Here is a 25,165-nt window from a genome sequence, read left to right as displayed (position 1 = left end):
ACTCATGTTACTGACGCATCAGCCATGCCTTGCAACTTCAATCTCTGCCCAGAGTGTCAGTGACCATGGGACATTCCTATATTCAGAGCAATCCAGATCCACTGGCTCTTCCCCATGGGTTCCTAAACAGGTGATTTGCACCGTTTTCTGATCATCAGTGTCCTCAAATCTGTTTTAAGTTATTCAAGCCTTCATTGTGTCACAGACATCAAAGATGAGTTCTCTTTCAGAGTACAATCACCCTGTGTCTGGGAATGGTGGCTCACACCTGGAGGAAAGGAAGTGACATGGGAATCCTGTGTCAAAAAAGGAAAAAAAGTACCCTAAAAGTAGAATTCTCCGTCACCCCATCAGTTTTGATACTGACCAATAATTCTACTTCTCAGACCAATGTCCTAGCAAAGCTTACAATTTCCTGTCCTTAGCCCAGCACCTCAACCTTAGAAACAACCTTGGATGTTGGTAGAACTGCTCATTTCCAGATGGTGAAGAATGTAGCACTACAGAGTGCCCTCGGCCAGCTTGGGGTGTGAGACCCTAGAGTCTGGAGGGGGGTCTCTTGTCTTAAGTCATCGCATACCACTTATAAGAATGATCTCCAACATTATATATAAAACTCCTCCTCTGACAGCAGGTGCCTCTGGTGCACACTGAACTGGTGACGCGGTATCATATGGATAAAGTCCACCTCGGGCATCCCAGGCATGAAGCCATGTGGTGCAGGAAGTACAGCATGCTGTGCAATTTCGGGTGGTCCAGAAACTAGAGATTCTAGAGGAGGCCTGGAAATCATTCCACCTGGGCAGAAGCTAGAAAAATGCATCATGATACCAAGGAGGAAGCAGAGCTGTCTTCATAAATAGCAGCCTGCAGGCCTTTTAACGTGTCAGTGGACCCTGGCTGTTAACCAGATTTAATTGCTATCCACAGTAAGTTCCAAAGATCGTTACCATACCAGTCGTTTTTCAAAGCTCCTCATTAGCAGAGGACTGAGGAACACAAAAAATGATGTTCAGGAAATAGCTAGAGGAACGCCGCAGAGATAGGTTCACAATGTGAGCCAAAGCATAGAGGAGGCCTGTTTCTACAGACGCCATGATAAAATGCACAGCTCACAGGGCTCTTTCCCCTGCACCATGGAAGGCAAGGGAACCAGCCACTTTCTCCTTCCTGCTGCCTTTCCTCCACCACTGCAGGATGTTCCCACACTCAAGGCTACACTGCTTGGTTGGTACAGAAGGAAGCTGGCCACAGGCCACATTTGGAAGCAGCACCTCCACCTGGACTTGCACGGTGACCATCTATGCAACAGGTCTGTACATTGTGTGACTGCTCAGTACCAGGTGCTGTTCTGGGTCGCTGACATTCAAGGTCATCTGAGAGAGTCCCAGTGCATGTTACAGCAGAAGACAGAGCTAAGAGAGATAGGAGACGTACTTTATCTCAGTGACACTACTTTCCACGTTGTTATTTCTTTTACCAAGTCCTGTTGTTGGGATTCAGATTCTATTCTTTTCTTTTTCCCTTTAGAATGTACGTTTTTTTCTTGGTGGTATTGGGCTTTTGTTTTTGAACTTAGGGCTTCATGCTCATTAGGCAGGTGTTCTACTGCTTGAGTCATGCCTCTGGCCCTTTTTGCTTTGGTTATTTGGAGATGGGATCTTGGTTTTTGCCAAGGCCAGCATGCCTCAGGATCTTCCTATTTCATGCTTCTTGTCATCACTGGGATAACAGACTTGTGCCACCATGCCCTGCTATTGGTTGAAATGGGGTCTCTCAAACTCCCTGTCCATGCTGGGCCAGAACTACAATCCTGTTCTGTCTCCCAGGTAACTAGGACTACAGGCACGAGTCACAAGCACCCAGCTTAGAATGTACCTTAAATGGTCAAAGGCCCACCTTGAGTCCTTTCAAATGGTGTTGGTGAATTTCCCAAGGACTGTAGGATCCCTTACCCAGGAATCCTCCTACACTGAGTCCCCAAAATGCCCTGAGTTCTGGAGGCCTGCATAAGCTCCTGTAGGATACTGACCCCTGGGCCTGGACTGAGGGCCTCTGGACTGCAATCAGTTCCAGGTTATATTATGCCAGATTCCATCTGAGAATTTTCAAGCAGCACACACTGTGTGAACTAAGGTCCCACACCAGGGTGTTCTGAGTCTTCCACGTGATGTTGCATCCCAACCTGGGTCCAGGCCTGCTTTAGCTTTTGTGCTGCCTTCTCTGACATGGAAGACAGCCCTGGTAGTTTTTATTCAACTCCATCCCTCTTCCTGGTGTGACAAGTTGCCCTGTCTAACATCATGGTGTACAGACTGGAAAGCCTGGAGAGCACCCAAACAGAGCTTAGGTTCTTAGGCCCCACAGTGTACCTCTGGTCCCAAGTCTCCTAACATTCTTGAATTCCATCCCTTCCATGCTCTTTGTCTCTCCCTCTTCTCTGGTACCTGGAATTCTTTCTTTGTGTGCCTTTTTAGCACACTTGGACACTCTTAATAAAAGACTTTTATCACCCAACATTCTCTTGTGTTGAGATGATCTGGGGATGAGACATAAAGAACTACATGCCTGCCTCATCTGCATCCGTCATTTGACTCCTCTATCCAATTTACAACAAGGAACCTGGACCTTAGAAGAGAAATGAGTGTGACAGTTGCAAAGTCAAACTTGAATCCGATTTAATAATTGTATTCCCTACTACTACAAGCAGAGTGGACCCCAGGAGCTTCCAAAGTAAAAGATTCAGCAATGTGACAAGCTCACTGGCCTTGGGGTCTGAGACTATGAGTCCCAGGTTTGTCACTCACAGGTTACATGACCTCAGGACCTTTCCTCAATTCTCCTGAGTTTCTCTCATCTTCTAAGCCATGGAAAGGGGCGTAAGAAGAGACCATGGAGCAGGATATGATGATTTGCGCAGTAAGTGCATAGCACCTGGCACCCAGTGAGGTGTGGTGAAGTCTTGTTAGCGTCTCTGTCCTGTGAACGAAGCTGACGGGGAACCAAGCAGCAGGTTCTAGGAAATATGCCTCATTTCCCCAAGCAAGAGGGAGAGAGTGCAGGCTGAGACAGAGCCAGTCCCCTTCTGGTACCTGGGGCTGGTGACCACAGCCTCAGCCCCTTCTGGCTGGATGGAGCAGGACGTCCCCAAATTTTAGAAAATTCACCTCACAGAAATCAGCTGTGCTTTGCATCCCAACCCACTGACCTTCTTTCCCAGATGTGTTCCTGTTACATTGTCTTGACAAGGTAACTGACCTTCCAGCACCTTTTGAAAAGAGGACAGTAGTGGGGCTCTGACCCAGAAGAGGGCTGTGGGCATCCATGCAAACATTAGAACACTACCACAAGGAACTTTTAAACATAATCCCTCTTCCAAAACCATAGTAAGAAAAGCAGTAACTTCTCCCAAGAAAGACGCACAACTTAGATGGACCAGGTATCTTAATTTCTCTAAACAGGTTTTTGCTGTTATTGGTTCACTTCTTTATTTGAATTCTAATGAAGTGATACATCTTTTTCTTAGTGGTCAAAATAATATAGTCCTCAAAATGCTCTTCCATGGTTGTAACGCAGAACCTGCTCTCGGTAATGGCAAAAGGGAAGATGTCAGGCCTGCCTCACTTCCTCCCTTTCAGAGGGGACCCAGTGACCTGGAGTCTGTGTGGCAAGAGAGGTACAGCACACTCCTGCAGCCAGCCAACCCTCCATTCAGACTCCAGCTTTCACATGGCAGGCTCTGCACCCACTCCAACTTGTTCAAATGCTCAGGTCTTCCTGTCACTTACATATGAAGGAAGGACACAAAGAATCACTTCAGTGTGTTGCCATGAGGTAAGGTATGTGATGTGCTTACAGTATAGTTGACATTCAACAGATGCTCAAAAATTGTAGCTACTAATTTGGAGGTTGCTATAAGATAATATTATAAAATGAACAATATTGCCATTGTAAGAATGTCATGATAATATGTATTGATGGACAACAGTCACTACGATCACTTTTTCACATGTCTCTGTAGGACCAGAAAGCACAGCACAAGTCCTGGCTTCCTTCTAATACTCAGGAAACACAGTCCAGAAGCAAACTTAACAAAAAGGAAAACTCGGTGGTTTTACACTCTACACACTACTACCTAGTGCTCAAGTTTGTCCTCAGGTGATATAAGTCACAGCCAAGAATGTCTGCTGATGGCTTTGCAAGTGTGTGTCCTACCTGGCCTGCCTCTGTGCTAAGCTTCCAGAGAGCTTATCAGATTTTTATGACAGATGTGCTCATAGCTGCCAGGAGTGGACCATTAACAGAGTGTCATTTGCTGGTTCTTTTTTGAAAACTGACATAAATGGAAGGTCACAGGCCATGGGTAAGTGGGTAGGAGGTGAACATAAGAGCATGTTCCCTCAGGGAAACATGAGGTCAGAAAGCCACAAGAGCTGCTGGGATCACCTCATCATAGACTCCTCTCCAGACTTCTTCTCTCCCCAGATGTCTTACACCTGGGCCTTTCCCCAGATCTACCATGTAGGAATCGCAGAGTGAGGACCTCGTTGTGTACATCTCTATAAAGAATTCTGGTTGGAGTCCGCATTTAGAATTCTGATGGGACCCATGGGCACAGCTCTCCCCACCCCTACTGATCGTGTACTTGGGAAACTAGGTTGGAAAGACAAAGTCCCTAGCCAGTCAGTCACCTGCTCCCTTAGTGGCAGAGCTAGGAGTAGACTGAACAAAGTATTTTGATCCTGGACTTCACTGCACAGTACCCTCGGCCCTTTCTGTGACAAGTGTTCCCCACAGCAGCCGGGCCAACTGGGATGGCACCCTGGGGTCTGAGTTCATAGGCAGACTGCAGGGCCTTCTGGACTCTGATGACAGGAGCCCTGGGGGAAGCCAGGACACTGGACCAGTGGGTGATGGCTGGGCTCAACAACACTTGAGAACCCTGTGACAAGAGCTCTGAGCTCTGGTAACAGGAAGTAGAACACAAAAGGGAGCCATATTCTGAGCTGGTGTCAGTCCTTCTGTTGAAGAACTGTCACTTGCAGACCCATGCTCCACCAGCACGCTCACTGTGGTGAGTAATCAACCCCTGCTCTGAGAGGAAGTCCCCAGGTCCCAGGGCAGGGAAGCCAATGTCCAGGGTGGAGGGTGTGCCAAGACAAGAAGGAGGTGGATGTCACACAAAAGCACCCAGCAACACCCAGGATGGAGAGCTGCTCTGCAGAAGCAGTGCTCATGAGTTGGTGGCCAAAGGCACAGTGTTTGGCAGTTGATGAGAAAGCTGTTGTCATAATGGCTCTGAAATGCTTCTGTCTCAAGATAGAGACCTGACCAGACCTACTCCCTTGTGGCTGGCCTGTGTGACAATCTACACAGGCTACCTCTTGGGGCAGCAATGCAACATCAAAAGCGTATGAAATAGGACAAAACTAAGGGGACAGTAGAAAGACCAGTGGGTGCCAGGGGGGCACAGAAGGTTTTGAAGGTCACTGTCTATGACACTAATGGTGTGTCCATGTCATGGTGCCCAGTGCAATCCCACAGAAGGTCTGTCACCACAAGTGAACCCCAGAGTGAACTGTGGACACTGGTGGATAGTGACATGTCAAGGTCATGAGTCATAACAGATGACCACTCTGGTAGGGGATGTGGTAAGGGGAGCCTGGGTGTATGTGGGTACCTCTACATTTGCTGCTCAATTCTGCTCTGAACCTGAAACTGCTCTTTAAGTGTCCCTAAGACACATGCAACATTACTAGACCATTTTAACGCATTATCTCACAAGGTGTCAGAGCTATGATGTGATGACATCATGAGGCAGTGAAAAACCAAGATCACCATGTGGAGGAGAAGCTGAGACAAGAGCTCAGGTCTCCAGCTCCTCACAGAATCTGGAGAACTTAAAGAACTCCCCTCTCTGTCCCTTGCCCCCATGGGAAGGAGTCAAGGTCTCTGGTGATCTAGGACATGGCTAAATACTGGAGAGAAAAGAAATTGGATTCTCACTGAGAGCAAAAGCTGCAAAGCACAGAGTTCCCACAAAACAAAACAAAACTACTTTTCAGAATGTAGCAGCAAAGCAGCCAATGATATGAGGCTGAAGGTCCATAACCCAGTGTTTGCAAAGTTCCTGCATGAACGTACCAGGACACCAAGCAACATCTGTCCTGCTGTAGCCCACAGAGGAATGTGGACATTTAAGAAGAGGATCTGAAAATACCACAGTGGGCTCAGGAACATGTGGTCAGCATAAAGGTCCTGTCTCTAAGCTCACTCACCTGCTCCCAGACAGCGCACATCACATTGGGAGGGGTTCTCCCTGGGTGGCTGCTCTAGTGCATCAGGAAGGAGCCATCTGTGCCTACGCCCCCCTCCACCACCACCACGTGTGCTTCCAACCCAGTGCTCAGCTCCCTAGCAGCCCATGCTGGTCCTGGCCTGTGGCTGTCCTCATGGACACCACTGCAGAGCCACTGCTGGTTTCTGGTCCTGACCAAATCCCATGGGGATCTTATATAAAGAACATTTGCTTCATTTGAGATTGTAGCAAGTCTTTCTTTTCTCTCTTTAAAAAATGAGCAATTTAAGGGCTAGTGCCAGTGGCTCATACTTGTAATCTTAGCTACTTGGGAGGCTGAGATTGGGAAGATAGTAATTTGAGGCCAGCCTGGGGAAATAGTTAGCAAGACCCTACCTCCAAAACAACCAGAGCAAAAGATGGACTAGAGGGATAGCTCAACTGGCACAGTGCCTGCTTTGCAAGCATGAAGCCCTGAGTTCAAACCCTAATTGCACACACACACACACCCCCCACACACACAAGTAATTTAGAGAGATGAGCCCTTAGGTAGCTGAATATTTGTCACTGTGCAGTAGTCCTGCCCTCCGTGGGCTGCATTATTGGAAAGGGGCTATAAAAAGCCAGGGTGAGAGGCTGCCACATCAGAGGGGAACTGAATTAGCTCTCCCACATGCCAGGGAGACACACTGTTATCTCCCAAACACCAGACCTGGGCTCTGGTAACCATTCAACCTGAGTGTCCACATACAGCTCTTAGTCTCCCAAACTGTAAACCAATTTGCAGGGCTCAGGCGCTGAGATCTCAGCAGTCCCATGCCACCCAGGGGCCCTACCAGAGAAGCTGCAAACACCTTTGTAGCCTCCAAATACCATAGCCACCATGGCTAAAGAAACAGTTCAGGACCAGAAAGGGAAAAGACAAAATTTTGAGACCAAAGATCAAGCTGGCTAAAAAGCTGGATTTGATAGGAGATCACAGTATGAAAATAGAAACCATGGAATACAGACAGCAAAAGGAAGACACAAAAGAGAACACAAATATGTATGCAGGCCAGCCGCTGGGACCTGCCTAACATTGCAGTGTAGGTGCGCTCTCCTTCTTGCTGGTTCCTGCAGCCCTACACATGACACTGGAGTTGCTTCTTCTCATTTTCCTCCTCTTGCTCATTAAAAGGCCAGGAAAGAAGAGAGGAAGCGAGAAGGAGGAGGAGGAGGAGGAGGAGAAGGTAAATATCAAGCCCTGTTCTGGTACACATAGGAGAAGACATTGTTTCTGTCTACATCTCACCAAGAAACTCTGGTAAAATTTGAACGATGGCCCCCAGGCACTATGTGACTGTTAAGACAAAAGCTAACAGACATCAAACCCAAGATTTAAACACTGTTTCTCTGTCCCTTCAGCACAGTGCACTGTTGAATGATCTTCATATTCACTCTTGATTCTTCTTCATTATCCATGAGGAAATAGGTAGCCATGAGCCAAGATCACCTTGGTCTGTTAGGTGAGTCAATGCTCATCACAAACTCCAGGGCTTGGAATCCCAGAGATGGGCAGGATGGGAATCCTGCCTCTAAGCTCCAACTGTTTACATCTTACCCAGCTTTGAAAGCCTGACTCTAATAAACTCACTTTCACAAGCTCCCCATTAAAAAATAACTAGACTTCATTTTTACAAGACACAGAGAATTCTGTATAACCCTTCTCTCTCACCCCCTCCAGTCAGTGTCCCTCACTACTCATGTCTTGGTCAGGGCCTTCCATTGGCTACACCTGATAAACCAGTACTGGGGCTCTGTCATTCACTAAAGCCCAGTTTTACAACAGGGTCAAGTTCTTGTGCCTTACAGTACTTTGGCTTCTGATAACTGTGCAATGGTGCACATTCACCAATACAGCATGGTACAGAGAAGTTTCTGTGCTCTAAAACTTCCCGGGGCTCCCCTGTTCGTCCTCCCTTCCCTAACCCCTGGCAACCACTAGTCTTTTAACTGTCTTTGTAGTCCAGTCTTCCAGAGCATCACAGAGCCGGAATCATAGATTCCAACCTGTGTGTGGGTTCCACCACACATGTACTGGGTGGATCACTGGGTCTCACTGAGCCCGTGAACTCACTGCTCTTTCAACTTTCTCTTTTCCCATAGCAAGAAATGGTCCCCATCTCCCTGAAGGTGGCAGAATTTATAACAGACTCTGGTGCTGAGAACAGGTGTCTGTTTTGCCCCTATTTGAAGCCATACTTTGCTCTGCCTTGCCTTTCTAAATACTTAACTTCTGGAGCTCTTCCTCCCTTGTAAAGCCTAGGAAAGTGTCCTGCAATGGTAGTCACTTCTCAAGTAGATTTTTGAGTAACTAAGTAAAAGGAAAGGGTGTGTGGAAAGTAGCAGGCACAGAGAGGCAAGGAAGGGAGGCGCGATCTCCAACAGATCCATGGAGGGAGGATATGTGGGCCTGGGCTTGTCACCACTCACTACAAAGCCTGCCCTCTGAGGGGCTGACCCATCAGTGCCTCTTTTTCCTGGTGAGGAAGTGGAGGCTTCAGTTCAGATCACAAAGAGAGAGGCACACGGCTTGGAAATGGTGGAGCTGGGAGGCACACAGGACCTTCCACCTCCCTTCAGTGGGCAGGAGACATTGCAGGAGCCCAGGGCACTTCCTGTGGTCTGTGTTGGGGCTGTTGGAGATAAGAACTTTGTGACATCCACAAGTGCCCTGTCTGCTGTTTGAAGTCCCTACTGTGTGCCAGGGGAAATGCAAATGATTCTCACTGCTTATAAACCAGTCCACCTCCATTTTTCAGCACCTACAAAAACTGACAAGTTTGGAATGGATGACTCCATTTTAATTTTTCAGATGAGAAAAATCAAAACTTGCAAAAGTTAAAAGACTTGCCAGATGAAACTTTTAACTGCAGAAGAAGAGAAGCCACATTCATCAGGCTAGAGATGCTCCTCCTGGCATCACGTGCCCCCAACAGGTCACCAACACCACACTTTGCTTCTACATCTATGTGTGCATAACCCACAGCCCTCAGGCCAGACCTGGAAAGAGAAAACTGGTCCCCAAAGAGCCTGGTGTCCCTGGTCCTTAGTTCAGGTGCAGACTTGTCCCACTTCCAGAAAGATTTATTTCCTGCGTGGCCTTTTGATCCGGTTTACTCGCTTTTCCTCTGCTAGACAACCACCTTCTGCTCACTGTATGCCACACGGTGCTCTGGGCACCGAGACTTAGCATGCATAACACTGGGGAGCTTGCACTCAGACAGCTTGCACTCCCAAAGGGAAGCTAATTACATATAAATAAAGAGCACAGTGCACTGCAAGTCAGATAAAGATGGAGACTAGAAGGAGTGGAATAGTGTATATGGAAGAAAATAGCTCGTTGCTATTTTCAACAAGCTGGTCAGGACTTAGTGATACAGTGACACTGGCAGAGACCCAGTGGCGGTGAGAGAGAGACAGGTGGATATCCGTGGAACAGCATTACACTTGGGTGGAATAGCAGGGGATGGTAGTCCAGGGCATGCTCTGGGAAATAATCCAGAGAATGTATGGTGTATGTGAAAAAGGAAATTGGCAAGGAACCAAGATTCTCTCGAGTGAAGACAAAGATGTAGTACCTCAAGTAATTTATAGCACCTTAGTAATTTATACTAAGGTGTAAATGTCCAATATTTTAATGTTCTATCACTCTCATTGTTTGTTATCATAGCAGGGCTGGATGAGAAGAGGTTCCATGTGTCTTGGAGGACAGCCTCCTGGGTTTCACTAGGGATGTCAGACTACCACAAAGACCAATAAGGCACTAGCCCTCCCCATGGGGTCTCATTGCATAGTGGAAAAAGGAGGTCAGCATGGAATTGCTGGTGGGAACACAGGAGCAGGAGCCAGGAAGAGTGGAACACAGGAGCAGGAGCCAGGAAGAGTGGACCACAGGAGCAGGAGCCAGGAAGAGTGGACCACAAGAAAGATAGGTCAGCCTTCTGCTCAGGACTACAGTCTCCCAAGTTTGGTCCAGCAAACCATGAGCCCAAAGACTGCTCTCCTGAGAACTCTGCTCCGTGAGCCTCACCTGCTTCCTCTCCTGTACAGCTACAAACCAGTAACAGTTCTGTAGCTGGGATGCTAAGCTCTCTCCTGGCCATGGAGGTCTCTTCAGATACAGAAAACTCAGACTCCACATGTCCCCCAAATGATCAACACCCTTCCTACCAAAGATGGCCCCTTCCTTCCTGCTTCCCTGACTTCCTGTCTTCCCTTCGCTCTCAGAATGGCGAGGACAGTGCCATGGCGATGACACAGGGAGCAGAGCTCCGAGTCTGCCCATCCTGCTTGGACCAGCTATTCAACCTCACTTGCAAGCGTGGGAGTGAGGAGTTGCGGCTCCAAAACGCGTGAGAATCAAGAAGATGGTGAGCCTCCTGCACTGCAGGTGAACTCACTCGGACAGCGCTTGGCACCGTCCCCTCATTCGTAATCCTCAGAGACCACATTCCTACCTATCTTGCAGACAGGACGTTGAGGTCCAAGGAAATGGAACAATTGGTCTGAGAACAGATGGCAACTGTTCCTTAACAGTCCCTGTCTGTCACTATACCGGTTTGTCTAGTATAGAAAAAGGGGTAAGCAGCCCCCACCATGTTCAGTATCCCAAGATAAACAGCCCCCACATTTGTTACCCCAGGAAAATACCCCATGTAATAAAGACACGCCGCAAACAGACGACAGACACAAAAGCTAGCTTAACTCTCATTTTTTAGCTACAATTTTATACTCTTCAGTGTTACAATTTTATGATTACCTAATTAAGCAAACCGATTCCTAGAAGCAAGACTAAGGTGCTAATTCAATTCCCACCTGTCACTTTTCCAAGCTCGTTTACCTGGGAAGCCATGTGTAACTAAAGGAAGTCCCAGGGCAAGCAGAGGAGGCTGGGGAAGAGTCCAGAGTGTAGGGTTTCTCTGAATCTCTAGGCCCCTGAGGTCTAATTACCGTGTGCAGCCCGCTGCTGGGGGAGGGGGAGGGGATGGGACAGTAGGGGCTCAGTTTGACAGGTTCCCATCCCCCACTTACTGCACCCAGGGCACAAGGGACAAAGAGAAACAAAGCTGACATGCCGGGGAGTCTGCATTCAATTCGCAACTTAAAATGGAATGTTCACCTTTTCCAGAAATTTCTGTGTGTTAGAAAGATTTAACTTTCCCTCCACCCTCTTCTAAAGGAGAAGGGCTTAGTTTAGCACAGAGTGAGCTAGAAACCCCTTCAGGACCTAGGGATTGGTTTTTGTTTTGTGACCAGTTACTGCCACAAAAGGGGGACCCACCCCCATCCCACGTATTCAATTAACCCTGTGTGTGATGCTGAAGATGGAGGAGTTTGGTTCAGGGCCCATTCATAAGATTCCAAGGGGGGCTTTTTTGAAGAATTCTTCTTAAACAAAGGTTGCCAAACTAAGTAGCTTTTTTTTGTTGTTGCTGGGCTCTGGCCTATTGTTACCTCCAAAGTGACCTTTTCCACTTAATTGGGGCTTTAGAATTCCAGGGCTATTGTATTTGTATGTAAGAAACCCTGGCTAAGAAGGTTGCAAGTTTAAGTATATAAGCATTTCTGCATTCGGTGTTTCCAAGTCTATTTAGCTGTGTCCCCAGATATAAGTTACACTGATAAAAATAGTCATCAAATATAAGAACCACAACAATAATAAGTTTCCCTATACTGAGCTCTATTATGCACCAGGCTCTGCAATCAGTGCTCTGAGAGTTTTCTTTTTAGTGTTACAATGAATTCCATGTGTTACGGTCCAGTGTTTGGGGAGAAGGAGCCCCACCACGCCACTTCACAGGCTCCCAAAAACACTCGGCCTTCCCTCAAAGAATTTATAACACTTTTGTTCTGCTTTAGCTCTTTCCCTACAACAAGCAGATAAAATGCATGTCTTTTTGGATAGACAACTTAACAAGCAAATACCCAGAGGGAACAGGTAGAAAACAGAACTGTGAACCAGCCTGGGCTCAGACCACCAAGAGGGGTGAGGACAGAGAAAAGCTGGAGATGACAGGAAATCAGGACACTTACCTTCCCCTTGACTTTTCTATTTTACACTTTTTTTTCTTTTCTAAGCACCCTGGGAAAACAGTTCTGTGTCTGTGTTGGGGGACTGGGCCTTCCAGAGGGAGACATTTGTACTCTATTGCTGGGAGCCACAGAAGTCACTAACTTGTAGCCTTTGCACCACACTTTTTCTACAGACACAGCACTTTGGCAAGCCAGGTTTCGTATTTAATCTGGGGTCTCTAACTTCCCATAAGACTCTAGGACATGTGACAGCCGGCCTGTATCCCCTGGCGACTCTCAATGGTCCAGTTGGATGTGGCTGGCTCATCCTGTCTACTGTACTCGACCTGCCTCACTCATTTGTGTCAGCTGCCTGGGCTACTTGCCTGGGTTTGCCACCTTGGTGGCAAAGGGACAGAGTTTTCCTGCTCAAGTCTGGGGTTCTGGGAGTCCTGGCCCCAGCCTGTCAGAGGAATGCACACATACACACCATACAACATTCACAGCTGAGCATGGCGGTCATTCACCCAGCAAGCAGAGCACATTTGACAAATCAAAAGAGTCATTAGACAAATTTTATACACACACAAAAGGCACCCAACCCTGGGGTTAAAGTGTGTTGCTAGTGACCTCCTTCCTGTTTGCACTGAAGATGGGAGGAAAAGCATGTTTTATGCTTAAAATATAATACACTTACAACCTAAGTGTCCCCTACATGCGCTCTCCCTATGTAGAGAGTGATTTGGACCGTGTGTTCAAATGATTTTGAGGAAAAACAAAAAGGAAGTTGTCTATTCTTACAAAGTCCATCCAATGAGGCAGAAAATTTCATCAGCAGAGCTTACAGGGATTAGATGTGAAGGAAGGGAGGCCCTTGTTCAGGAAGGGGTTAGGAACCCCCTTGCTTTCATGGGTCCCCTTCAGAGACCAGAAGAATGCTTTGGACATAGAGGGGTTTAATGCATGATATATGATTATTCAAGTATTTGAACAATTAAGTTACATCTAGACATCTTTACATCAGTTTATGAAATGTGATGTTCAGGTTTCAACCAAATACTTCAAATAGTTGGGACCTAGCCTTTTAGAAATTTCACCTGTCAGTAAAATGGCCAAAAGCCACAAGAGAAAATAAACAACAAGAAGGTGCAATATAAGGAAATATACTGGTGAAATGTCTTTGCATGAATTGAAATGGAAGTTAACATGGCAAGTCCTTCTCGTTTTCTAGATCCTTTTAGCAATCTTCTCACTCAAACCCAAGCTGTTCTTTATTTACAAATCTCTAACCAGCTGTTGTATTTCTAGTCCTGTCCATGATAGAAGACAAATATCCACAGTGAGAAACAGTGTTACAATAAGGAAATGCACCAATCTTGGAAGAAATAAGAACTGACAACTGAGAAAAAGGAGAAAAAGAAAATTGCCAGAAACTAACATAAAAGTTCAAAAGATATGGTAACCAAGAGAGAGCCATTTACAACAGCAGAAAACCTTGCAGCACAACACAGAGAATATAGCTGCTTCTTCACAATTTATGTTGTTTGCCCTTCTCAGGAAGGAAGAAAGTTACATAATAAATTTTAAAGGATATATATGCAAGAAGGTCAAAGCAACACTGAGTAAGGATGCTTTAAAAATAAATGCTCAGCAGATTTTTGGGCCGCTGTCATTCCCACATTGACTCATTATTTCCTGACAGTCTCAAATGCCTGCTGCTGTTCCTCATTTAGTCATTAAACTATCTTTGTCTGTATTACTATGAAAATTGTGTGAGAACTAGCTAGGCACCTGAAGGATTTTGGGGATGGAGTGTGTAGTCTTTCTGCCTGTCCCCAAAGCAGACATGGGCTCAGTTTTCGAGCTGTGTCTGCTCTACCCTCCCTTCTCACCGCGTCCTTCCCACCACATCAAGTAAATTGCTCTGTAGGAGCAAAGAAGCCAGTCAGGGTACAGGCCCTGTCGCTTCAAAAACAATGGGAAATTCTCAAGTGTACACGAACTTATGAGCGCAGGTGATAGATGTCCACTGTCTTTCTCTTCCATTTCCAGATAGTTCCATAGATAGCAAGCCCTGTAAGGGAGGGTTTTATTTAAACCTAGCTTAAGGATGCAGCACAAGGCCAGCTCATTTCTTCTTGTCTGCTCTCTGGTCACATGCTGCTGTCCTCACATTTCTTTGCATTGTCACCTTTTGTCAGCTACTGTGAGCCAGTAGAAAGTGAAGAAGGAGAGAGGGAAGGGAGAGGGAAGTGAGGAACTCAGGAGAGAGGATAAATGAATAAAGTTCACTCAGCAGAGACCTACTGAGTCCCAGAGCTTGGTGCTAGACGGAATGCAATAAAACCAGGCCCAGGCTCAGTTTGGCCTGTGTCCTGAGTGGAGGACAGGGCCATGAGAATTCAGGAGAGGCTGGGATGAACCTCAAATGACTTAACGGTAATTCTAGACAGACACCTTGGAGCAGCATTTAGCATGGCCTGATGCATAGAATTGGGAGGTCAGGGATATTCTGAGCAGAAGAGCTCTCAGCAAAAATGAGAAAGTATTAAGGGCACAGGTAGGATTCAGCAGCAGGAAGAGTGACTTTGCATTGCAAACTACCCTCCCTATTAGCAGCCCCTTCTGAGGGAATAACCTGCACCCCCTTCCTCCCCAGAGCCTGGTTAAGTTGCTCAGGACCTTGAAGGGCCTCTGGACTATACAGCCTTTTTACCACATCCTTGCTCTGATCTAGAAGTGGAGCTGGGTGTTGGGACAGAGGGGAAGCCAAAGTCCAGAGACTCATTCTTCCTTCCTCATGGCCCAGATCTCATGGACTGCCAAATCAGAGGCTAACTAATACCAGGCCATATGACCCCAAGACCCACACCTTGTGAATGTCCCCAAAGCTTAGAATTATTACACATCACTTGTTATCCACATTCTAGTTTGATCAGGACATAAGACAGCATGTACAGAAGCAAGTGATGCCCACCCTCCCTGGAAGCTTGTGGAGCTATCAGGAACTGCCAGCAAACTTCCCTTCCAATGGCCAGGTGGTGAACTGTTTAGGCTTTGTTGGCCATGTGGCTACTGTTGCAGAGACTTAACTCCACCTGCCCTGCATCCTGAGAGCTGGGCATTTGTGGCTGTCAGGGGTAGAACAATGTTTCCAGTGAAGCTGGTGTTAAAACAGTGATGGCATTTGATGATGGCCTTGGTTGAGGGCATGTCTTCCCACACTCCAGGGCTTCTTACATTGGAGTGTAGAAAGGCATTGGCTCAGCTGGAGAAGACTAGCCCAGGTCAGAAAAGGTCCCATGAGGGTTCCCAGGGACCCAGGGCCTCCTCAGGCGATACAGACCATGTTGCTCCCAACAGGAAGAGCACTGGTTATTGTGCAGTGTAGAGGAAGAGGTGGAGACAGAGAGTTCAGAGCAGCCTGCGTTGAGCAACCTGGCCCAGGGTGGGACTGGAATTGCTATGCAGAGAAGAAGATTGCAGCCCCAGGGTCAGGCCCAGAAGGCTCCAGAAGACAAGTGATGATATTTCCTATGGGGGTGGGGAGCATAAATAGAGGCAAGCCTATCAGTGGGACAGATATCTAAAAGCCAGCCAGAGAGACAAAGAGTCCTAGGGGTACAGAACTTCAGGCAATTTCTCACCATGCTAACTCTTGAGGCAGGGAATAGCAAAAGGGAGCTGAAAATGCAAGAGAAGGCCAGGCCACAGGGTTTCATAGGACACACCCCATGTGTTGTCCATGAACCAACCCTCAATGTCAGCACTCCGGGGGTGGGAGGAGTTGTCTGGTCCATTGTCACAGCTACCTGTAACAGGGGATAATTGTTGGGAAGCAGATGGGGGTCAATGTACCTCAGCAACAAGTCACTGCGCAATGGCACTCTTGAGCCCTTGCTTCCAGCAACTCTGAGCTGCAAAGCAGGCTGCTGGTGACCCTTATGAGTGACTTCCTGTTGCTGCCAGGGCTGGAGCCCAGCTTCCCCACAGTGCATAGAGAGGTCATTTCTGCCATCACTCAGGGGGGTCATTGTAGACACACGCTCTTCACACATCCAGTCCTAATATGGCCAGTCCTTGGAGCTATTCTCTGGCCCACATCCTGTTAGAGACCCCACGGGGCCACATGCTCTTAACGGTACCCTGTGCCAAGCTGATTAAGGGACCTGGCCCTGCCAGCTGAGGAGTGTGCCAACAGAACAGCCTTCACTCCTCATCTCTTATTCTCTTAGGGAGAAGAAAGCTTTCTCCTATGGCAACCTGTCGGTCCAGCATGGGTACACATCAGGGGACAGAAAAGGACTCCTACCTCATGAGTCCCAGACCCACGCAATACAACCTTTGGGGAAGGGGCCCAGCATCTGTGTCTCACAGAGTGATTCCATGTGACTACAGCGCTGGGGCTCTTGCATATCTCCATGCTGGAGAGCAGCCAGTCCCCCAGGCTTACCATGTCTGGTCCTGGATCTGCTTTACCCTGAAGAGCAGCATGGTGGGGCTGAACAAGGGCATCTTGCACACTGGGGTCAGAGATGCCCTTGTTCAGCCCTATGTGGTCTTGCTAGTAACTTTTTTTCTTCATTGTGACAAAAATCCTGAAAAAAGCAACTTAAGTGAGGAAGGATTTATTTCAGTTCATGGTTTCAGAGGTTTCAGTCCAAGGTCAGCTGGCTCCATTCTTTGGACTTGAGGGGAGGCAGAGCATGGTGGGAGGACATCACTGAAAAAGCTGCCAGTCATATGGTGGGCAGGAAGCAGAGAGAGAGGCAGGAAGGACCAGGGACAAAGGCAGAGTTCCAGTCACCTACTTCCTCCAACCAGGCCTTACCTCCCCAAAGTCCACACAGCTGTGAACCCATCAATGGATTAACCCATTGATAAAACCTAAACACCTCTCAACAGGGCCACCAACTGGGACCAAGCCTTCAACACCTGAGCCATTTTGGGATACACTTCTATTAAAATAGTAATAGTAACAGAGCATATTAAAAGATTATTTGTAAAATACATATAACAATAAGCAAATGTGCTGTTTACAGTTATAAACCAATATACTGGAACAAGATTATATATTTCAATAGTAGGTAAAAGTGATCTCTCCATAATATAGGGATTTGATAATAAAAATATTTTTAAAGTATATTAACACAAAATACCTTCCAAATAAAAATCACTTTAGAAATGAAAGACCCTACCACAAATACAGAAATTTTGAAGTAAGCTAAGCATCAATTGTGTAATTCACCTGGTAATCTTGATCTTTATTTCATGACAAGTACCCGAGACATGGAAAAACAACTCTCATTTGTTGTAGTGTTGATTGAATCACTGTGAGTGCCTCTCAGAGCTCAGCACCCTGATACAGTCTCTGCATAGGAACGCCTTTTCCTTTCTAATTAGGACAATATTCTGTCTGCTTGCCAGATTTTGGTTTTGTTGTTAAAATCAATAATGTCTTTTAGATTCTAATTTTAAGCAGTTTCTGGCTTTTAGGGCAGAGTATTCTAAAACATGCATGTCAGCTATTTGAATTTCTTCTTTTACTCTTTCAGAGTACTCACAAAGAACAGTGGCCAAGTAAGAGCGCCACAGCCTGGAGTGGCCAGCAATGCAACCCTGGGTCACCTGTGACCTCAGGCACAGCGCTATGAACGCGCACAGACTTCCATGGAGAAGTCGTGTGTTGTGCGCTTCCTTTTGGGCTGTGTGAGAATGTTTGTTTTGTACATAGTAAGAATTCTCAAGCCTCCAAAGATATTGGTGTCCAAAATGGAGCAATTGTTAGTGAAAGCTGTTGGAGACAGAGGGGCTTCTGCTCGTGTGGTGTTGAACACAGCAGCATTGTGGAGATGCAGCAGGACCCATGTGGGGGACCAGGAAGGATCTAGAAAACCTAGGAGGAAGTGCACACCTGGATCAGGCTGGGGAAGAGGGGCCCAGGTTGGGAGAGCAGAGGACCAGAGGACCAGGATATAGGAAGTAGTGAGAACTGAAGCCCTTCTACCTGAGGATTGTGATGGCAGAGCTCAGAAAACCTCTCTGTTTCCAGGACAGGTCCTAGACCCTTGGGGGGGTTCCGTGCCCACGCAAGCTTCTCCTCCAAGCTCAGGATGGGACTACCCTGGGAAACTGAGGAAGGCTTGTTGCTCTAGGCCTGGATATTTAAACCTGACTTTTCACTGACTTCCTAGGCAGGTGAGGCTCTTCCGTGTAAGTCATGACCTCCTCTCCTCCCTTTCTCACACAGGTTATTATAGGTCATTACCTGACATTGGGTAAGAGGAGATGGGAAGCAGGGCTGAAGGGTGGTGACTCCAGTCAGAAAGGTGGCTAAAGAGCCACGCAGTAACAAGACTGATGGCTCCAATCATTCTGCAGCAGACTTTCCATCCTTGGGGCCACTGGCGCACCAGGGAGTGCTGAGTGTGGCTCCCCACCATGTCCCTGGAGCCTCCATCATCTCACCCTCACCTAGGGGACCCTGGGACTGATCTAACCTGACAAAATCCTCCCTCGCTCTCTTTCTCCTTGATGAAGATGGACAGAAAAAGACCTTTTGTGATACCAGACAATCCGAACGAGAGTTGGATTATTTGAATTTGATTTTCTCCCACTTGTGCACTTTTATTTCTGAATAACCCAGAAAACTGGAGGGAAAATGGACAAGGTGGTTTCATGTGTGCTAAAATTTGTAGGAATTGTTTGTAATTCCCTCTTACCCTTAAAAAAAATAGCCTGATTCACACCTTCACCACCTCCACTGCGGCAAGTCTGTGATTTCTCCCTAAAGTGCATCCCACCTCGTCATGGCTCCTTCTCTTCCCTCATCCCAGGCACTGGCACTCTCTGTCTGGATCTTGGAAATCCCCTCCTCACCAACTTTCTGGTTTCAGTTCTGCCCCCATAAATCCACTCTTCCAGAGAAACTGTGTCATCCTCTGAAACTAGTCAGAGCTAAAAAAAAAAAAAAAAAAAAAACAAAAAAAACCACCTCCCCAGCATGGTCAACACACTTCTAACAAAACACAAACTCTACACCTGCCTCCCCTGGCTTCAGCCTAGACCACACCCTTGCCCTTCACTTGGTCTCACATTATCCAGTCTTCATTCTGTGTTTCCAGCAAACCCCTTGAGATCTACCTCAGGGCCTTTGCACCAACTCTGCCTGCCCCACGTTCCTCTTACTCATCCAAAGCAAACTCATTCCAGCAATCTAGTCCATAGTCAGCATTCTTGCTTCGTCAGAACTCCCCATGCCAATCAGCAATCATCTCCCCTGTTATTTTTCATTTTTCTTTGCCTAATTTCTAGACAGCCTAGGTGCTAGACAGCATCTCCAGCCTAGCTGGTGACATCCTGAAAGCACATCCCCAACATTTTCACTCTTGTCTTAAGACTGAGAACGGTACCCTACACACAGTAGGTCAGCAATATATATTTGTTTAATGAATCAATTGCAGAGGTGGATCTAGCACCCACTACCCCCCCTACTCATGGCCCTATAGAGACTCCCCTCCACCTTCCCAAAATTTGAAAAACCTCAGTGTCACTGTCTCCCCTGCTGACCCAGAGAAGCGACCTCACACACCCACTTAGAGGCCAGGAAGCTTCACAAGCCTTCCTTCGCATCAACATACTACACTTGCTCCTGAAGCTGTTGTCTTGCATCTCTTTGGCTGTTTGAAGGTAAAGATCTTGTGTAAACAGCAGAACTTAGGTGAAAGAGAAGGTACAGGGCAGAATCAGGGTCCAGAAATCCTGTCTCAACTCTGCTGGGGATCTTGGGAAACTACCCATCTTCTCCACAGCTGGGTCTCCTCACCTGCACAGGGAAGAGATGAATCCTAGGGAAACTGCCAGAAGAATTTATATACCTTTACCAAAATGAAGCGTAAGGTCACATATGCATCTTTTGCCTTTTGCTAAAAATATTCTAAAGAAGAGTTAGAAAAAGCTTAAGGTAAAATTTGGGACTCCAAAATATTAAAATGTTCCAAATCATGTAGTCCCCATGCTCGAGTGGTGTGCTGACCTCGGAGTATCTGTGGTTCCCTACTCATGCCACATGCTAAAAAGTATAGCTCTGTGGCATCAGGTTCTCCAGAGCAGACACCTCTCTATCCATATCTGGGACTTCCAACTTTGATCCTGGGACAAAATCTGAGCCTTTAAATTCTCTTTGTGCCGATTGTCCAAGTGGTGTTGGCGACCTGTCAGCTGAGAGCAACTCATTGCTGGCAGACACACTTTAAAGATGAGCCTGCATTCCCTGATTCTGATGCTGGCATCTCTCCCAAAATTTAGTCTTAGCTTCCAGCCTCCACTCTGTCCCCTCCTATGCAGACCAAAGTCTGCAGGACCCCAGCATTCAAGCCACATGAGTCTCTACCTGTGCTGGCTCCTGAGTACAGGTCCCTCTCAGCCTCTAAGCTGCAGCCTTCCCAACACCTCCAGACCCCACACCTGAGCCTGGAGCTGTCACCAGGGTTTCCTGTGGTTGTTCCGAGGGACAGTCCTTATAGAACTGTAGGTCTCTCTAAAACCACTACCCGTCTCCAGATTTGGATGCCCTTTGCAGCCAGTTGAAGTCACTTCCAGCTGAGAGCCTGTCACTGTGCTAGGCTCTTCTGTACCCAGATAGAATCACTGGCCCTGCCTGGAGGGGCACCCATCAGTGCGACGTAGATGATTGCAACACAGTGTTGCGTAACAAATGGCACTGCAGCTTTCAGGGAGGAAGAGATGTGACATGAGCAGGAGGAAACTGCAGCTAAGCTTAGACGTAAGGAGTAAGTACAATCTGCACAGGTGGCTGGAGGGGTGTCCATCCTAAACAGGCACGAAGATGAGAAATGGCAGTACAAGCAAGAAAACAGCAGCTGGGTTTGTCACTAAAGCATGAAGTGGGCATCTCTAGAAACAGAGTAGAAGGGAACACAGGAGCTAGAGTAGGAGCTCATGTCCACCGACAGCCACCCAGCAGCTTATAAGAGGACGCTGGCCCATGGTCCTAAAGGCAGACGGGGAGGCACTGGGATTTAACTAATACAGTACCATGTGCCTGTAAGTTCAGCCAGAGGTGCAGCTAGGATGGACCTGCTGGATATTGAAGCAAGAGTCCTGTTTTGCCATGAGGTCTTCTGACACCAGACCTTCCAAGTGGACCAGACTTCTTGCAGGTCACCCCTCCCCCCAATTTGGCTATTATGACAGTGCTGCTTCCTAAAGTCCAGAGCTTATCCAATGCCCCCCACCCCTCAAACCTGATGCTGGATCTCACATCACCCAACACTGAGGCTCTAGGGTGATGGCACCTGCACTGATGCCTACACTGAACCTGAGAGATGCCCATACTTGCAAGAGTGCTATCATCAGAACACAAAGGAGCCTGAATGTTGTCATCCTTTCTCAGGGGCTCTAAATGGCTAATCAGCTTGGGTGAGACCAGGACCTAGATCTCAAGGCAGTTTCTACCCTGCCACTTTCTCTGTTCTCTAGCACCATGAGTGGACAGACAATTTTCAGGGATGTCAAACTCCAAGCCCTATGCCTAGAGCCAAAAAACAAAGGTAAATCCAACCTAATTCTACCCCTAAGGACCTCAAACCCATTGCAGCAAATAGAAAACCATCTTTTTCAATGAAGATCCTAGACACTGATAGCCTACATGATTTTTTCAATACCCAACACCACCCTACTTTCTGGGAGGCCTTGGGCAGGTTCTGAATTAAAATTCAGTCCTTGTCCCACCTCGTTATTCCCCCTTCCCTGTCCCCCCATATTCCATTCCAAAGGTGACCAGAGAAAGCCCTGGGGCATGCTAGCCACACGACGGAGAGTCTGATCCACTGTTCCTCATCGACCAGTTCCTCTCTGAGACCACCCTTCTGATTTTAAAGGGGTTTTATGATCCAAGTGCGTGATCAGCCTAGCTCTTGCTAACAAGGAATGTGGGGAGTGCCAGAGTCACTCAGCAATCAATCTGTCTGAGCAGCATTCAGGCTCAGCAGACTGACTTTACCTCACAGGCACGGCACGCATGGCCCAGACAACCAGCATCCACATCGCCCAGCCTCCTCTCACCTGAGCAGGGCTCCCTTTGTCGCAGCTTCCGTGGGCTCCCACCCTGGAGAGTTCTGTTTTCCAACATGGCTTGTCTGAGAGGCACAGGTGCAGAGGGCTGTTTCCTGCAGCAAGGCAGTTGTCAAAGCATCACCCGGATTGCAGCGTGAATGTGGGGTTGAGGATCCTCTGCAGGGCTGCCAGGGCTGCTTGGCACAGCCTGGCGTGGCCAGCCACGGCTGAGATCCATGCAGACTGCTGACCTGGCTCTGGCGCTGTGTGATATAACTCGCTCGCACCAGCAAGCTTTAACCGTCTCTTCCCCAAACCCATCGCCCTCAAGACTGGGAGATGCATCTTCCTGCAATGCCACAATCCCCAAGCATCAAGCTGATCACTACCAGGGCTCCAGCCACACAGGGTTCCAACCCCTGCAAAGAAGGCTAGCCAGGAGCGCATCGTTTTTAGCAGAAGGATTAGTAATCCCAAAGCTTCTGTGTACGTCTTTCTCTTGGATTAGTTGAGCCAATTAAAATATATTGTAAGTATGAAGATATTTATAAAGATCCTTGTTTTTTCCCATCGGTACCTATCCATCAAAGTTATCTTTCCACAGCCCTTCTCTTTTTCTTGTGTAAAATGTTCTCATTTGACTTCTATGACTTTAAAAGTCCATATGGAAAGGATGTGGTTGAGGAGACACAGATATTTAGAAGTCTGCAGTCACACGGGAGGTTAATAATGCACAATAAAATGTGGAGTGTTTGGGTGGAGGTATGAAGAGATTACATCACAGGAGCAGAGGTGACACTCCAGACTGGTGACTCCGGTTGCAGAGACGACTCGGATGGGCACGTGTGTGGCAGTCACTTGGTTCCCAGGCCTTTAGAGCTCCTGGCTGGTAAGCATCCAAGCTAATCGATTGGCAAGGTCCCTGCCAGCAGCACCATTCTAGTGTTTTCTTTTCTTATGCCAAAACCCATCTACCTGTATCTCGCAGAGGCAGGCAGCAGTCACTCAAATCAGTGAAGATGTGGACTTCAAATCCCCCCTCTATCCCTTCATAGCTCTGTAATTTGAACAAATTGCCCCAACAGTGGACACTGGTTTTCTCACAGACAAAGCCAGAGGACATTGCCTGCCACTTGGGCCCATACTATCACTGCAAGAAATATGGTTAAGGCTCACCAAACCACCTAAAACCGTGGCCAAGACCGGGTACTCAATAAATGCTAACTGCTATTATTACTGTATTCAATGGTCCTACCCAACAGTTCTGATTCTATCAAAACTATCATACTGACAGATAACTGGTGGACAGCCCACCTTCCCTATCCATGGGTCTTTGTCCATGGATTCAACCAACCATAGATCAAAAATACTCAGAAAAGTATTTTGAACAGTATTGAAAGGTACAGATAGGATCTTTTCTTTCACCATTCCCTAAACCATACAGACCACAACTATTTACACATCATTTGCATTTCATTGGTATTAGATATACTTAAGAAGGTTTAAAGCATGCTTGTGGGCAGGTGCAGATTAGATGTAAATGCTGTGCCATTTTATCTAAGGGACTTGTGCATCCCTGGGTTTGGTGTTTGTGGGCTTCCTAGAGCCAGTCCCCCGTGATACTGAGGGAAAATATACATGTAGCAGTTTTAGTCTTAAAGAAATAGGATTCTGCTGATGCTCACAGAAGTATGCTCACATCTCTGTGCTTAAGAGACAGTCTTGGCCTGGCAAAAGTCCAAAGACCTTCACTGAGTACTTACTGTATGCCAAAGCACTCCATAAGCACCTATTCCATGTATCCATGTGCTTTGGTGTGCTATATAAAGGTTTCCCTTTTCAGCAAACATTTAAAACACTGTCAATTCTAACACAAGATGACACCAATGCACAAAAGTCCTATAGTTTTCCAAAGGTTGTCGCTTTGGTTGGTGTCTAACTCAAAGTCCTTCATTGCATCAACTGTTCAAGTGAAAGAGAGTGCTAAGAGTAGCGGAGCCAAGAGGAGGCTTTTGGGGTGAAGAGACTGGATATTTCTCCTCAGGCCCTCTTTGCAGGTGTGACCCAGAATTCCACTTTTTACTGGAGTGTGAATCTTTTGGAAAGTTTGTAAGTATGGGCCTCCAAAATACTTATTGATGTATTTGTTATACAAATCCCGCAGTGAGTAATACAATAATAATAACAGTAACAACAACCACTGAGAACTGAAATCTGGACAAAAGTTGTCTTGCTCACCAACTCTTTTCAGGATCACTCTCCCAATACCTAATTATAAAGTCCAAGGTTCTTCCAGCTGGCAAATGGGAAACCTTGCCAGGGTCCAGTTCCAGTGTTACAAGAAAGGCAAAGAAGGGAGACTTGAAAGTTGAGAGGCAATAGTTTGCTTCCTGGCCCCTTCCTGCCAGGACAACACCTGCAAGCAAGGGAGAGTGGAAGGGAGTAAAGTTCCTCTCCTCTAAAGAAAAGTTGGGATCCACTCCTCTTAGAGTCTCTGTGTTTTAAGATTAAAAAAATTAGCAGTTCTTTCTTTCCATTAATCTGTCCATCATTGATTAGGTGAAAAGTTTGCGTTGACATGTCTGGCGTGCTAGCCACGGCCCTGGATGTTATATTTTATGAGACAGCATCTTGCTAGGTAGGACAGACCAGCCTCAAGCTCATAGTCCTCCTACCTCCACCCCTGCAGCGCTGGGATGACAGGTAAACACTACCATGCCTGACTCTTGAACACCT

The 25,165-nt window shown here is 47.1% G+C and overlaps 1 long non-coding RNA gene across 2 annotated transcripts in view; it reads right to left on the bottom strand.

The window, feature by feature from the left end:
• LOC141414754 (uncharacterized) overlaps window positions 1-22,918 on the bottom strand; it is a 105,481-nt gene extending 82,563 nt beyond the window's left edge. For both annotated transcript variants that reach the window (XR_012439588.1, XR_012439589.1), the window contains exon 1: window positions 22,439-22,918. This is a non-coding gene — a long non-coding RNA (uncharacterized lncRNA). The remainder of the gene's footprint in view (window positions 1-22,438) is intronic.
• Between the last annotated feature and the right edge of the window lie 2,247 nt (window positions 22,919-25,165).

Source organism: Castor canadensis, chromosome 12, assembly GCF_047511655.1.
Source record: "Castor canadensis chromosome 12, mCasCan1.hap1v2, whole genome shotgun sequence".
Lineage (NCBI taxonomy): Eukaryota > Metazoa > Chordata > Mammalia > Rodentia > Castoridae > Castor > Castor canadensis.
Note: the sequence above shows the minus strand (reverse complement) of the source record. Positions and strands in the feature narration are given on the sequence as shown.